The following is a 16743-nucleotide window of genomic DNA, read 5'->3' on the forward strand; positions in this document are numbered from 1 at the left end:
TTAAAAAAAGTTTCAATTCCTTTAATGAATAATTTAAAATTGCACTGTATTAAACTGCTTAAAATCAACCGTGTAAAACAAGCATTTTTAAATATATCTTCAGGAGCATCTGGGTGGGTCAGTTGTTAAGCGCCTGCCTTCAACTCAGGTCATGATCCCAGGGTCCTGGAATCGAGCCCCATGTCGGGTTCCCCGCCCGTGGAGGAGCCTGCTTCTCCCTCACCCATTTCCCCTGCTTGTGTTCCCTCTCTCGCTGTGTCTCTGTCAAATAAGTAAATAAAATCTTAAGAAAAAAAATTTTCCCACATAAAAACAATTTACCAACACGACACTAAACTTGCAAATTCTGGCTCTCAAAATCCTCTCCCACCTATGCTGCACGCCCAGCACTTCTGTCAGAATCTCTCTCTCTCTCTCTTTTTTTGGTAAGTAATAACAGCATTATACTTATACACTTATTATACTTATATATATATACTTATACTTATTATACTTTTTTTTAAGATGTTATTTATTTATTTGACAGACGGAGAGCACAAGTAGGCAGAGAGGCAGGCAGAGAGAGAGAGAGGAGGAAGCAGGCTTCCCGCTGAGCAGAGAGCCCGATGCGGGGCTCGATCCTAGGACCCTGAGATCATGACCTGAGCCGAAGGCAGAGGCTTTAACCCACTGAGCCACCCAGGCGCCCCCAGAATATCTCTTTTTGCTTGAACCGTTATCGATGCAGGATGATGTGCCTTAATTTCGCAGAAATGTGCACTTGTGTCTCCAGGTGCATCCCGGGCTCAAAAGTCTGTCATAATTTAATATATTTCTGTGCATCCTGCAGCAGTGCAGACCACTACAGGGAACGTGCTCCCTAAAATACTTCTTCCCTGTCGCACCCATCACACATATTCTCACACAGGTAGGGCAAGAGCCGCGCCTGGAGTCACACAGGTGCCTGAGATAAGCGAATAGAGACTTGGGCTGGTCCTCTTACAAGCCAAGCAGAGGTCGAGAGGATCCCGTCCCAGGACCTGTAGTCACCAACCCCTGCCGCGCGCAGCCGTCACCCAAAGGTTCCAAAAGCCTGAGGCGCTACGGAAGCGGAAAGCGCGCACCGCGCCCCCCTCCCGACGCATGCGCGGGGCGCACTCGGCCCCGGTAGGTGAGTCCTCAGCCCGCGCGGGAGACGGAAGAAGCCCAGGGAGCGCAACCTCGCCTCCCTCTGACTCACCTCCAGCCGAGTTTAGCCGGGCCCTAGTGTGCTCCCTGAGGGCTTACCACAACTTGGGGGCCAAACGCAAGTGTTCCGCCGGCAGCTCGAGACCGGAAGTAGCCGCTACAACCCCCGCTCAGGATTGGGGAAAGGAGATTCCTCTTTACTCACGGCTTCCAAGATTGCCTCAGAGATTCTCGAAAACCTCAGCACGGAAGCAGGCACGGCTTCGGGGCTGTGAAGAGGCAGCGGCTTGCTTTTCTTCCCCTCACTAGTCTGCCAAACCCCCTCCGGGGAAGCCGGCCCCTGAGGGCTGCCCGCGCTTTCTGGGGTTGGGGGAGGGCCCGAAGGCCACCGGCCGGGTTGGGAGGCGCCCAGACCCGCCCCCCTTAGAGCGCGCTCGACGTCACGCGGGAGTTCCCGCCACGTCATGCCCCTCCTCCCGCCGCGAAGAGAGGCGGTCCCCTGGCGCTCTTGTAGCGGAGGAGCATGGTGGCCGGTGTGTCCCCAGTCCGAGGGCTGTGACTGGACAGTGGAGCGTCAGGCTCTGCGCGATCGTGAGCGGCTCCAGGAGCTCGCGGCCGCCGCAGCATTTTTGTTGAGATGCCCTGGAGAAAGCGCAAGCTTTCTGACTTTAGCACATTTCAGGAAAGCGTGTATGAGCGGCCAGTACCGCATGGAAAGTTAAAGCTAACTGATGGGGGGATGGACACGAATCAAGCTAACGTAGTTTCTGCCTGGTAGCTATTACCTGCAGTTTAGTGATGTGACCTGACAGCACTGGGTGGTGAGGCGGTGTAGCAAAACGATGTGTATTTTGCTGAGGTTAAATGGAAAGTTCCTGAAGACCCTGAAATGAGACGGAATCAGAATGACCAGCGTTTTTTTTGTTGTTGTTGGAACAACCACCTGTTAGGTAATTTAATGTTTTAAAAAATAAATCCTTCCCGTGGCTGTTTGTTACGTTCACAACGTTAGTATGTTTTCTTTTTTTGGTTTCTAAAAGACGCATTTTAGCTTTAGCAATTCTACAAATGAAGTTAAAAATAAGCAGAATAAGCTAGAATGACAGAATCTTTTAAACCAGCTGAGTACTTTTCTGTAATTCTTGTAAAATCTGGGAGGAAGACAGGAGAGCACTATGAACTTCTAAAAGTTAAGTGGTATTTAGGAAATCATAAATGCAAACTGTGAAGATAATTTTTCCACAAAGTCCCAGTGTTAAGGGATGAATATCAGAGCTTACTCCTTGGAACTGCACCCAACAGGATGTTTCTGTACCATTATAACAATGTTATAGGAACATTGGTTTCTTTAAGGGAGAGGGTTGCTGAATCTTCATTACACTATTATAGTAACTGTCATTCGCTTCCCAATTTTGTGACTTCATTCATTATGCTTTTAAAGAAAATGGGTGAAAAATTGATTGTTATTTCTATTATAACACAGGCATAATTGCTCGTATGAATGTTTAAAATGGAAACAAAGTTTTGTTATAAATGGAAAGAACTTGTAATTAGTCATTTAACAGTATATTGAAATAGCAGTGTACTTGCCCAAAGAAACACTGAGAACAAAAAAACCTAACCTGTTCCTCTGGCCTCTGCTAAGGCTCCACTGTCCAGTGCATTTATACAAGTCAGGATCCAAAGAATCAGCCTTGACACCTTTTTCCCCTTTAATTCTTACCATATCCAATCTATCACCAAGTCCTTTCAGTTTTACTTACCAGATAGATTCCAAATTAATCCCCTTCTTTCCTTCACCACCACCATATTCCGAAATACCACTTTCTCTTACCTACTCTTGTAGTCTATTTCCTATATCCACCCAACCAAAAAACCCACCTAAACCTTTCTCATCACTGGTGTTCAGAAAATATTTGAGTATTCTCAAATCATGCATATATTTAAAATTTAAATTGTATACATTAAAAAAAAAATAAGGGCGCCTGGTTGGCTAAATTGGTACAGTAAGCAATTCTTGAGGTTGTGAGTTCAAGCTCCACGTTGGGCATAGAGCTTACTTTAAAAAAAAAAAAAAGAAAATAAATTGTGTACATGTGTTGTTGAAAAATGGTGTGTAGTCTCATGGTTAAGTCAGGCTCTGGAGACTGACTTCCTGGTTTTGAATCCTGCTCTAATACTTCCTTACCAAATGACCTTAGACTGATTTCTTAACCCCTCTGTCTCTTTTTCTTACCTGTAAAATGAGGATAATAGTACCAGCCACATGGAGTTATGAAGAGTAAATGAGTTAGTGCGTGTAAACTGCTTAGCACGGTGTTTAGATACACAGTAGGGGCTCAGAAAAAAGCTAGCCCTTATTAGGACTTCTGAGCTAATGCACGACCTACAAAGACATTTTTTAAAAGGTTGAGAAAAAATGGAAATTAGTATTTTTTCCTCCTCCCACCTTAAATTTTACCAACTTTGAGGCTTTAGACTATAGCTACTGTGATCTTTCTGAAAAATAAATCTGATAAGGGCTGCTTATATCCTTCAGTGGCTTATTGTTACTCTTTAAGATAGTCCCTTTGAACTGCCTTTACTGTGTCTCCAGGCCTCACCGACTTTTTAGTGTCCACTAGGTCTTTGCATGCCTTTGCTTCTGTTTGGAATTATGAACCAAACCTACCCCTGCCCTTTGCCTAGCTACTTACTATCTGTTTATCTTGTTTTAATAGTCTTTTCTATTAAATCCTCTTATAGCACTATGTATCTTCCAATCTTGTACTTACTGGTTTTAATTATTTAATTCTCTCTCCTCACAGACTAACTTTTATGAGGTCAAAACCATGTCTTGTTTACCTTTTTTGTTTGTTTTGTTGTTGTTCACCATTTTACCGCCACAAACTAACTCAGTGCCTCCTATAAAGTGAGTACTATGTGGATAAATGAATAAATTGAACATCTGTAATGGTATTACTATTTTTTATGTAAGTGGAGAAAAATCTTTGAATCCATTCAAAATTCTTAGATTCTCCATGTGAGAGTTTATGATGGTCATTTTGGTGTAGAAATGGTGGGCATACTCATAGATATTCTCTCCCAATGGCAGCTTTAAGACCCACATGGTAGATTAAATTATAAGGTCCTAAAGATATGTGAGAAAACTTCATGGCTTTGAACAGTGTTCCCAAACTTTTCCAATACTTGGAAAATGAATATTTGTATTACATATTGTAATAAAAAGATAAGGCTTCTTCCATCCAGAGACAGCAGAAGTTGGAACTCCACCTCCTCACCCCCCACTGCACCCCATCAGCAATGTCCCCTTGAGGGCTGGAATTTTAATGTCCTAGCATACCTATAACTCAATGGAGGCCCCTGGTTAGGGTGCTTGACTTAAAAATTGTGTGGCGAAATAATTAAAATGGTAAATTTTATATTATGTACATTTGTACATTTAACCACAGTAAGAAAAATTGTGTGGTTGCTGTAATAACTCTAGGATTCTTAGAACTGCAGAATTATGGAATTTTAAAATCATCCAACTCACATCATTTTAAAACTGGAACTTTTTGTTGATTGTACAATCTGCTTAACTTTACAGTTGGGTAGCTGAGGGTTGCAGAGGGAAAATCACAGCAGCTTAGACTGATACCACAAAAATTACGTGTTTTCAAATCTCATGTAGGGCATCAATTAATTCTTAAAATAGGGGAGCCTGGTTGGCTCAGTTGTGAAGCGTCTGCCTTTGGCTCAGGTCATGATCCCAGAGTCCTGGGATGGAGCCCCGCCGTCGGGCTCCTTGCGTCAGGGGGAAACTTGCTTCTCCCTCTCTGACTCCTCCTGCTTGTCTTCCCTCACTTGCTGTGTCTCTCTCTGTCAAATAAATAAATAAAATCTTAAAAAAAAACAAAAACAAAAACACAAAGTCAGGGGCACCTGGGTGGCTCAGGTCATGATCTCAGGGTCCTGGGATGGAGCTGTGTGGGGCTCCCTGCCCAATGGGGAGTATGCTTCTCCACCGCCTCTCTCTTTGCTTGCGTGCTCTCATGCACGCGCTCTCTTTCTCTCTCAAATAAAATGTTAAAAAGAAAAAATAGAAACCGAAGTCAGAACAAGATGCTGCCCTGCTAAAAACATTCCAGGGTCTTCCCATCACCTTAGAATAAAATCAAACCCTTTTCCATGGAGTTAGGACAAGTAAATCCCTATATTATATTGGTGTTATCTCCTGAATAATAGTTTTAAATCAGTGCTTTCCTTTCCATTATGCCCTTGTTTAGGATCTGATATTTCTTTTTTTTTTTTTTTTAAGATTTTATTTATTTGGCAGACAGATCACAAGTAGGCAGAGAGACAGGCAGAGAGAGAGGGGGAAGCAGGTTCCCAGTTTGAGCAGAGAGCCCAATGTGGGGCTTGATCCCAGGACCCTGGGATCATGGCCTGAGCCGAAGGCAGAGGCTTTAATCCACTGAACCACCCAAGCGCCCCTAGGTCCTGATATTTCTTACATAGACTATAGCCTCCTTGCTTCCAGTCTTCCTTGCCTTAACGAGGTCTCCACACAGCTGCCAGAAATCTAAACCATTATTTCTGATCCTGGCATTTCCTTGCTTAAAACACTTAGTGGCTCTCCATTGCCCAAATATGATCAATATAAAAAATTATTCACGAGTACAACACAACTCAATTTGGATTAGCTCAAGTGTTTCAAGTGCTCAAAGTCACACATGTCTAGTGATTACTATGTTGGGCAGCACAGACCTAACATAGTTTATATAATGAACAAATGAATGTTGAATGAACAAGTGAAGTTACATGGTTTAGCTGAAGAACAGGAACTAGGACTAGAACACAGAAAACTGATTCCTAGACTGAGGCTATTTCTGCTGTTTGTGCTGGGCGTTTCTTCTCTCTTTCCCACTCCCCACATTATCCCATTCCTCTCCTCCCACCCAACATTGAGGGCCTGTATCCCCAGGCAAAAAATTTAAAAGTGATTATGATTATTTACATAATACCGTCCTGTAATCTGAGCACACAATACTAGTAAACTGGGGTGGGCTGTCTACAGTTAGAACTGCTTCAAGAACAAGACAAAAGGCTGTTGGAGAGATAAGAAGGAAAAGAAGTTTTGAGACAAAAGAAAATTATGTTAATTGTCAGCATTTGTGTCAACTTGAACACTTGATTTAGTTTTTTAAGTTATTTACAATAAATACTAAGTGTTGTTTGGGGTGTTGATCTTGCCCCAAGTGCCAAAATGTTTTGTTTATGATTTGAATTGATGGTGGCAAGATTCCAGTTGGGTTGAGCAGTTTTATAATTGTTTTAAGAAATGTATTTAACATTCTAGAAAGGATGTCAGTCTTACAGTTTTTGTTTTGGCAGTCTTAATGGTCATTAAGGTACTTACAATGAACATTAAAGATTATACATTGCTTTCCAATTAGAAAAATTAGCCTCATGTAGTCTGGCCAACTTCCAACTTAGATATCAGAAGCTTTGTTTTGAGTTTTACTATGGCTCCATATACCTTCTTCATTTCTCTTTATAAACAAAGTAATTTTTTTGTTTGTGTTTTTAAATATCATTCACTTAGCTACTTCATTTCACATCAGTCATGGGCAGAGTTTTATTAGATATATAATTTGTCCAATTTAGGAACTATCTCTTTATACTTGATAAAGATTTCTATACACTACATGATACGCTCTATGCTTGGTTAGGTGCCTGGGTTTAAATTGATGGCAGGCTGATCAAGAATGCTAATGATCTCTTATATATGCAATGATCTGTTACAGCAAAATGACTTTTTATGAATGGAAAGGGACTTCTTTTCTTCCAGGTCAATGATTTTACAATATAGTGGCTGCTTGGTAATATTTCATACCTATGCGTATAGGTCTATGAAGCCCAGGAATTTTGTTAGTTAGCCCTTATGTCTTATCTCCTAACACTGACTTATAAGAACTTCAGAGCTTAACTGCTGTGGAGATGATAAAAGAATTTAAGAGCGATCACTAAGACTGTAGAATAGAAAAGTGGATTTTATTTTGAGAATCTTGTAAAACTTATATTAACCTTTTTATCCAGTATCTAGTACTATACTTGCATTCTGTATACATATGCTACCATGATGGAAGCTGTGGGAACAATATTTATGTACAGTAATGTAAATGGGAAGTATTATGAAGGATTAACTGTAGGAATAAATCACTGACAGTTGAAGTCTATTAATTAAAGCATTCCTTAGTAGGTTCACAAGAGCAAACACATTTAATATTCATTGCTTTGTCCACTTTTTAAAAAATGATTTGCATCTTATATGCTGTTTTTTCCATCATTTATTCAATCCTGACAATTAGTTTTGATCTTTAATGTACTTATGCCTCATAAATTACAGGTATGTTTTCAAACACACTGGCAGACTTTGTTTCTCAATTTTTCTCTATTCTAACTATGTTGGATAAAAATAGACTTTGTTTAAAATATCAGCTTTTTGCTTTTCCTAATCCATATGTCAATCTAGGTTTAAGGAAGCTTTGATAGTTAGCTTTCCAAAAATGTTTTACATTTAAAATTTAGTTCTTAGAGAAGACCTTCAGTTTTGGCCAATACTTTATCAACTTTACTTAAGTTATAGTCAGAAGTATTAGAAATTAAATTATGTTTAATTTATCTCACACCCTTAATGACTACTTATGTGGATTATTTGGAATACTAAGACAAACCTAATATTTTTTTTAAAGATTTTATTTATTTATTTACTTACTTACTTACTTTATTTATTTATTTATTTACTTTATTTACTTACTTGACAGAGAGACACAGCGAGAGTGGGAACACAAGCAAGGGGAGTGGGAGAGGGAGAAGCTGGCTTTGATGCTGGGATCATGACCCGAGCCAAAGGCAGATCTTAACGACTGAGCCACCCAGGTGCCCCTCTAATATGCTTCTTTAAAGTGACTTGGGGCACCTGGGTGGCTTAGTGGGTTAAACCTCTGCCTTCGGCTCAGGTCATGATCCCAGGGTCCTGGGATTGAGCCCCGCATCAGCAGGGAGCCTGCTTCCCTCTCTCTCTCTGCCAGCCTCTCAGCCTACTTGTGATCTCTCTCACTCTCTGTTAAGTAAATAAATGAAATCTTCAAAAAAAAAAAAAAATTAAGTGACCATACCCCTGGCTTCCTAGCAATAGGTCTGGTTAATAACTTTTGTTCTGGTTTAATTATTAATAGGGCTCCTGTTTACTCTCAAAAATGTCCTGGTTTGGGTGATAAATCATATGCTCAGAAGCTTTAAGGTATTTGAAATATAAACTAATAAAAAAGAGAAGATTTAGGGGCACCTGGGTGGCTCAGTGGGTTAAGCCGCTGCCTTCAGCTCAGGTCATGATCTCAGGGTTCTGGGATTGAGCCCCGCATCTGGCTCTCTGCTCAGCAGGGAGCCTGCTTCCCCCCTCTCTCTCTGCCTGCCTCTCTGCCTACTTGTGATCTCTCTGTCAAATAAATAAATAAAATCTTAAAAAAAAAAAGAGAAGATTTATATGACTCTTTGTAGTCAAGAGTATTTCCTTCACAACTAAATACAGACCAATCTAAATTGTTTTTAAAGAATATTTTGGTATAGATAATATAAACCATAAAAGGATTATACTTTCTGACTTAATCGATACTACCCTGAAATTCCCTATGAGTTGAGAAGTGGTTTAATACTGATAGAAAATGGATTCAAAACAATTAGCTATAGTAAGATACAAAGTACTTTTCCTATATATCTTCTCCTTGAACCTAAAAATAACTGTGTCATAAGGTAGAATAGTTACAGTTTTTATCTTTTCACAGAGGTTGAGAAATTAGTTGGTTTGACTAACACTGTATGTACAAACTAGTAGTTAAGTTGACCCAAGACTCCAAACCCAGTTTTCTGGCCATTAATCCTGTATTTATGCTCTTTTCTTTCTTTCTTTTTTTTTTTTCTCCTTATTTATGCTCTTTTCAATACACCATGTTATTTTTGAATAATAAAATCTACATAAAGCTTATTCTGTGCTTTTCTATTTTTTTAACTTAAAAACTATTTTTGACAAAATAACCAAATAAAGTTTCTGAATTTTGATCAATAATTACCTATCAAAAATTATTTTTTAAAAGATTTACTTATTTATTTATTTGACAGAGAGATTGATCACAAGTAGGCAGAGAGGCAGGCAGAGAGAGAGGGGGAAGCAGGTTCCCTGCTGAGCAGAGAGCCTGATGCAGGGCTCGATCCCAGGACCCTGGGATCATGACCTGGGCCGAAGGCAGAGACTTAACCCACTGAGCCACCCAGACGCCTCTCAAAAAATGTTATTACCTATAGGCTTATTTGCAGTCTTGGTACATTTTTCTATTTATTTCAGAAACTTATATGAGGTCACTAAAAGGACTTTAAAATTTGATAGTAATTTAAGTCTCATAATTTAGAAAAGGAAAATAAATTGAGCTGTCTCATTCAGGGTTGAAGTGAGGCACCTATTATATGGATGAATTTCAGTTCGTTTTGTAGACTTTCTGCATTAATAATTATACATAGTAGAAATTATGGCATATGCATTCTTTTATGTGTCTTATAATGGTGGACATTTGAGAGATGAGTATAAATTGACTTTTTTTTTAAGATTTTATTTATTCATTTAACAGAGAGAGAGAGATCACAAGTAGGCAGAGAGGTGGGCAAAGAGAGAGGGAGAAGCAGGCTTCTGGCTGAGCAGAGAGTCTGATGCGGGCTCAATCCCAGGACCCTGAGATCATGACCTGAGCTGAAAGTAGAAGCTTAACCCACTGAGCCACCCAGGTGTCCCATAAATTGACTTAATGGAGTTAGCAAAAGTGTTTGTAGTCGCTTTTCCAGCCTTAAGTTTTAGCTTCTTCTGTGTTGGAAGTTTAAAATTAAATTGATGGAGGGGTCTTGAATTATCTTGTTATCTCAGAAGGGACCAGAGCAGGGAATGCTCCAAAAAACTATGTTCTACATTGATGATGGCATATAGACATATTCCTGGCCTATAATTTTGTGCAAGTCCTGAGCTGGAGACAGGACCCAGGATTTAAGATTTAAACTCTAGCCCTATCTCTGTTAATTCGCATGTTTCCTAGACAAGTATTATTTCCCCAACCGAGAAATGAGAATACTTAAACTTACTGTGTCCAAAGGGATTATTATAAGAATAAAAGAATATGTGTGAAACTTCTATTTTTTTAAAGACTTTATTTATTTGACAGAGAGAGAGAGTACGAGCAGGGGGAGGCACAAAGGGAGAAGCATGAGCGGGGAGCCTGATGTGGGGCTCGATCCCAGGACCCTGAGATCATGATCTGAGCCAAAGGCAGATGCTTAAATGACTGAGCCACCCAGACACCCCTATATGTGAAATTTCTTAAGGAAGATGTCATAGAAGTTTGAAGCAACTTGCCTATTGGGAGCAGAGTGTTAGAAGGCTTTCCAAGCAGAAGGCATGTGCAAATGTTCTGCTATGGGGAATCATTGTGAGTTCTAGAAACTGTAAGTGTATAATATATTTGTAGTGGTTGACAATGAGAAATCAACAGCAGCTCCACCTAATTTGTTGAATGAATTTTGATTCTTAATAATAATCCTACTGAACAAGTAATTTAATTTCTCTGTGCCTCAGTTTATCAGTAATATGAAGGTAATGCAGACCTTGGATATTTTACACACAAGATTGTTGATGGAATTGAATAATTATAGATGTATCTAAACAGTGTAAGAAATTGTGGTTAATATATTTAAGAAGTACAGCTAATCAGAGAGATCTCTTCAATTGCTGAAGTTATGTAATCATAGTAAAATTATTGAATTGTTACAAAAATTGAGACATTTATAATTATAGAAGGGATTAAAGTACAATGTAAATGCTTTTAGATTTCTTATTTGATTCATGTAATTAAGTTTAAATAAGTCAGGTGGAATTATTATATTGGTGTTATTTCTGTTATATTCCAAGGGACTTTAAAAATCATCTGGCCCAACTGCAAAACTGTATAGAAAGGGGAAACTAATTTCTTCGTGTATTTTATTTTATTTTATTTTTTAAAAGATTTTATTTATTTATTTGACAGGCAGAGATCACAAGTAGGCAGAGAGGCAAGCAGAGAGAGAGGAGGAAGCAGGCTCCCCGCTAAGCAGAGAGCCCAACGCGGGGCTCGATCCCAGGGCCCTGGGACCACGACCCGAGCCGAAGGCAGAGGCTTTAACCCACTGAGCCATCCAGGTGCCCCTTCTTCATGTATTTTAGAAATTTGTGGTTTTAAGAAATTATTTACCTAACAGATTTATGATCTGCTCTGCTTCAGGTGCAAGAAAGGGGATGTTGGCATCAAGTTGATGGTGATCTGAGCTAATTTAGTAAAGATCTGAGTATTGTTGATAACTCCTTCTAAAAATAGTATCTCTTCTTAATGGCCTTTGTTCAACAGTATGTGTCCTCTCCTTTTTTTATTCTATGCCCTTTTCAGTCCAATTTTTCTATTTCACCCTTATGAATTCACTAGCTAATTTAACCACTGTCTAAAAGAGGGTTGTTTTTAAAAACTCAGATATTTGGTTTTAACATAATTCAAGTTAAATGAAAGATATGCTTTTAATTAGATTTCTTTTTTACTTATACCTATTTCTTTCTCATTTTCTCTAAACTAAGTTTTTATAATTATGCAACAAATACGATATTTACTTAAGTAAAGCACATAACTGGCTATTTCAGTTTTGTTTTTAATCTACTTGACTAGAGCCTTTCTCTAATGTATTCTTCAGAGCCATGCTCCAAGATCACATAAAGGTTATAATGAATTAATTCTTGTAACCAGACCCTCTTGGACATAGTCCAACACAAACTTCTACTATTCAAAATTCTGTATTTCACTGTAATGAGAAGTGTTACTTGAGGGTCCAGTGTAGTCAATCTATTTTTACTATAATTTTAGCAATGTAGACTAATGTAGATCAATACTGGACAAAAAACTATTTACAGAGTACATACTATTGTTCATTTGGTGCTGTCTGGCCCTTTAAAAATTGGCAGCCAAATTCAGGAAATGAAATGTAGTTTATTAGAAAATGCCTTTCTCACAAAAGATCAAGTTTCAGTGCATCTCAGGTTTTGTGGGAATGGATCAAATACATCAGACAAAAATAGGCTAAAGTTCCTCACTTGCCTCTTTGAAATTGCTTTACTCATTTCTCAGAAAATCCATTTTAGTTTCATAGTATATTAGTTAAAATTATATTGGTCAATTAAGGAAAAAGCAGTTTGATCCTGTTTGTCCTATAATAGTGAGATACTGGACACCTCTTGGACCCTGCTTGCTTTAACCATTCCAATGGCAACCAGATTCATGAAGGTGAAACCTGACAGCCCTTCACCTGGGGCTTCTCTGAGGCCTTTAGAAACAGACGCACCCCCTGAAAATGTGAGGAAATTAGCAACCTATGAGGCAACTCTTAACTACCTCTCTCTCATCTTCTGGCAGGCAAGCCTGAGGCAGCTTCATGGCTCCTAAGGATCTGGGAGAATCTTTTCTTGACATTTTAAAAACTTTACTGGACATTAGAATAATCTGGAAAATATGTAAATATGTAGATTCATAGGATCTACCCACCAGAGATTCTAATGGGATATGTCTAGAATGGAGTTTAGGAATCTGTATTTTTAATAATCATCCTCCAAGTGAGTCAGATGGTCTACAGACTACACTTTGAGAAGCATTGATAAGTTATTACAGTGATAATACCACTGAGGATAATCTGTGACTATGCAATAAATGAAAGCCAACTTACTCCACAGGGACTGAATTAGTATCAGGATACCATTAATCACATGTTCTAATAAACGGAGCTAATAAACCACAGACTGGGAAGTCAGATTAAAAAGATAACCCAATTTTAATTTCAGAGTCACTGTGCTCTTCCTCTGTAGAAATTTGATTTGGTATTATTTACTTAGCTTTAATATTAGTATAAACGTGTGGTTTGTTATGGTGCCAATGAATGCTGAGAATTTAATTTATGCTAGATGTGTTTAATTTACACTTATTGATGGACCTAGAACAACATGCCATTCATCTCGAAGATGTAAACACTCACATCTTAACAAGCAAAGCTGTGTAAAAAGAGACTGATATTATCATGCTGGATTGGACTGAACAGTTTTCTTGCTGAATGGCCTGTAGCCAGGTCCTAGTGGCTAGTTCGATATTATAGTTAAAAAATAGTATACTTATTCCTGAGCAACATATGTTTGTTTTAAATTTTGTTAAACAATTTCTGGGAAAGTGACTAGAACAGAATTTAACAGCTCACTAAAATGCTTTGTAGATGGTATTTACCATTCAGTAATTATTGTATTATTGAAAATTGGTTACAATATTTATATTTTTTAGAGATGTGACTGATTTTACCATCTACTTTCAGTTAGGAGACCTTGCCCTCCCAATTTATACCTGCATATATTAAATGTAGATTTTTTTATTTTATTTTATTTTATTTAAGATTTTATTTATTTATTTGACAGACAGATCACAAGTAGGCAGAGAGGCAGGCAGAGAGAGAGGGAGAAGCAGGCTCCCCGCTGAGCAGAGAGCCCGATGCGGGGCTCGATCCCAGGACCCCGGGATCATGAACCGAGCCGAAGGCAGCAGCCTAACCCACTGAGCCACCCAGGCGCCCCAAATGTAGATTTTTTTAATAGACATCTACATCACAGAGTTCTATAATATTGTTCCATGTCTGTATATGTTGTACTGCGAGCTACATAAAGTTACTGATACTGTATTTCTTAATGTTTCAAGGTTCATTTAGAAATTCTTTAGATTTAAAATGTTTTCATGTTGGAGGGAAGTGTTTCTCATTCCTAATCTAAGTTACTATACTTGTGATAGGCAATAGGGAATAGACTTAAGATAGAACTTTGAAACTAAAAATTTGTCATGCAAGTTATATTTTCACTTTGTCAGTAATATATAACTTCTAAGGCAATAGTTTTCTGATTACTTTTAAGTCTGTATGTCTTTAAGAATGAGCTATAACCTTTTCTATGTCCTAGTTAGTCTTTGATCCATAGCAAGTTTGGTTGTTAGTGCCTATTTATCCAAATTAGCTATTTTATGCAGAAATTTAAAATAATTATATATTTTTTAAAGTAAGCTCTATGCCCGATGTGGGGCTTGAACTCACGACCCCAAGATTAAGAGTTGCATTCTCTACTGACTGAGTCAACCAGGCGCCCCTATAAAGAAATATTTCAAAAATATTTTTTAAATTTATGTTACTCCCTGTCTTCTTTTTAATTGCTTATGGTAATATCCATTCAAAATGCATGAAAATAAATAGGCAAATTGAATACTAATTTAATGAGTAGTCAAATAAAACTAAATTGTTTATGTATCTAATAAAATAGTTTTAATAAGAATGTTATATAATTAGTGGGCTACATTGTTGAAGTGGTGTTTTTGTCTTTAGGTATACCATCTGCAAAGAAGCTTTTTACTTTAAGAGAAAAACAATTTGGAGCTTCTGGCTGGCATAGTCACTACGTGTCTGACTCTTGGTTTTGTCTCCAGTGGTGATCTTGGGGCCCTGATCTCAGGGTCATGAGATCCAGCCCCTCTGTTTGGCTCTGTGCTCAGCAGGGAGTCTGCTTGGCATTCTTTCCTTCTGCCTCTTCCCACTGTTCATGCCTGTGCATGTGTACCTTCTTTCTTTCAAATAAATAAATAAATCTTTTTAAAAAAACCTCTCAGGAAATTAAAGTTGATTGCAAGAGCTCACTAAGATCAGTTTGTGTTATAAGTGGATCTATTTGTTGGTTCTAACATCAATTCATAATCTATTTTCTGCTTTTTATTTACACACTGGGAGATGTGTCATCAACCCAACTTTGTTTATTTACCTTTAAGTGTTTTGTTTTTTGTTTTTTTAGTAATCTCTTCACTCAGCATGGGGCTTGAACTCATGACCCCAAGATCAAGAGTTACATGCTCTTCCAGCTGAGCCAACCAGGTGTACCCCATTGACCCAACTTTAGTTAGGTAAGTTTTTAGACTGTTTTGTCACACTATTCTGAACTCCTTTTTGACCCATGATATAACATTTCATAATATCTCATGTGTGAACTTTGCTCATCAGTTTCATCTCTTAATCAATTTATCCCTTATTTAGTATTACTTTTAGGAAATGTTAAATCCTAGTCCATCTTACTTCTTACACCAAACACATTTTGGACTCAATCTCTCTATCATTATTTATTATCAAGAGAATAAAATATAATTTAATATTGACCTATAATAAATTTAATTTGGAAGAGAATCTTTTGGAGGAACAAACATATTCTAGAGCTCTGAAGAAATAACTCAATTAGTACTAGAAAGAACACAAGCCTTAGAGCATATAGAAATCTTTGGCCAACTAATCTGATGTCATATAAAATAATAGATACAAATAGACATGAACTGTCTTTGAAAAACCTAGAGGTGAGGCACAAGTAAGGTATAATTTGTACTATCCATGCTACATTTCCTTCCTTTGGTATAGATGATTAAAATTTGAAATTTTAGGGGTTCTTGGCTGGCTCAGTCAATAGATCATGCAACTCTTGACCTCAGGATTGTGAGTTCCAGCCCCACATTAGGTGAGAAGCCCACTTTAAAAAAAAAGAAAAAAAAGAGAGATTCTCCTTTACCTGAGGAACCTATCTGCATAATAAGACAACTTTTATTTTTCCAAACACCTCCTTTCACCTTGGGAATGGTCTTCCTTGTCTTTGTATCATCAGACCCTACCCCTCTCCTTGCTCATATAAGTTTAATGTTGCCTCATTGTCTTTGGAATTTCATGTCCATGTGGATTCCCCAAACAACTATTAAGTTTGATTTTCCCCCGTTAACCTGTCTTGTTTAATCTGTTAATCTGTCTCATGGCAGTTTGATTCTGAGTCTGGCTAGAAGCACCATAGTGCAGGAGAAGGCCTTCCTCCTTGACACCTCCGAGTTTGCTAATTTAGTTGTTATTTCTCTGACAAAAACAAAATATGTTTTCCAAGCTAAGTTTGACTTCTCTCACTTAAGCCATTTGCTGAAATTTATTATATGTTCTTTTAAAGAGGTGGGAAGGATATTGACATTTGTTGCACCTACCATGTTCTACTGGCTATGCTAGGTGTTTTAGGCACAGTATCTCATTTAATCCTCCCAACAACTGAGAGAATGGTATTAGCTTCCTTAACTTACAGACAGAGGAAAGAGAATTCAGGGTTAATTTCCAAGGGTGAGCTAGTTTGTAACAGCCAGTATTCAAATTCATCTTAGTTTGACTCAAAAACTCATATGTTTTCCAGTGTACTTCCTTTTCTCTTGATTTTAAAAATGAGAAACAAATGAAGTGATTATTTTTTAGAGTCCACTTGGACTGAACTGAATTTACCAAAGTTAAGAAGCATCCTTCAGGAAGAAGTTTACCTGTGAAAAAATAAGGGGATTAGGAGAATTAACTTTAGTTCTAGGAATCAGAAGTGAAATTTTTGAGCCTTTGGTTCTCAAG

The 16743-nt window shown here is 38.1% G+C and overlaps 1 protein-coding gene across 5 annotated transcripts in view; it reads right to left on the reverse strand.

The window, feature by feature from the left end:
- Positions 1 to 16743, reverse strand: part of RBBP8 (RB binding protein 8, endonuclease) — a 109408-nt gene that overhangs the window by 89442 nt on the left and 3223 nt on the right. For 3 of the 5 annotated variants that reach the window (XM_080821093.1, XM_080821089.1, XM_080821091.1), the window contains exon 2: positions 1953 to 2051. The gene's annotated coding sequence lies outside the window, so the exon portion shown is untranslated. Of the gene's footprint in view, positions 1 to 1219; positions 1593 to 1952; positions 2052 to 16743 lie in introns of those variants that run through there. The other 2 variants (XM_080821090.1, XM_080821092.1) reach the window with 2 other exon arrangements.

This window comes from Martes martes, assembly GCF_963455335.1.
Source record: "Martes martes genome assembly, chromosome: 13".
NCBI classification, from domain to species: Eukaryota; Metazoa; Chordata; class Mammalia; order Carnivora; family Mustelidae; genus Martes; species Martes martes.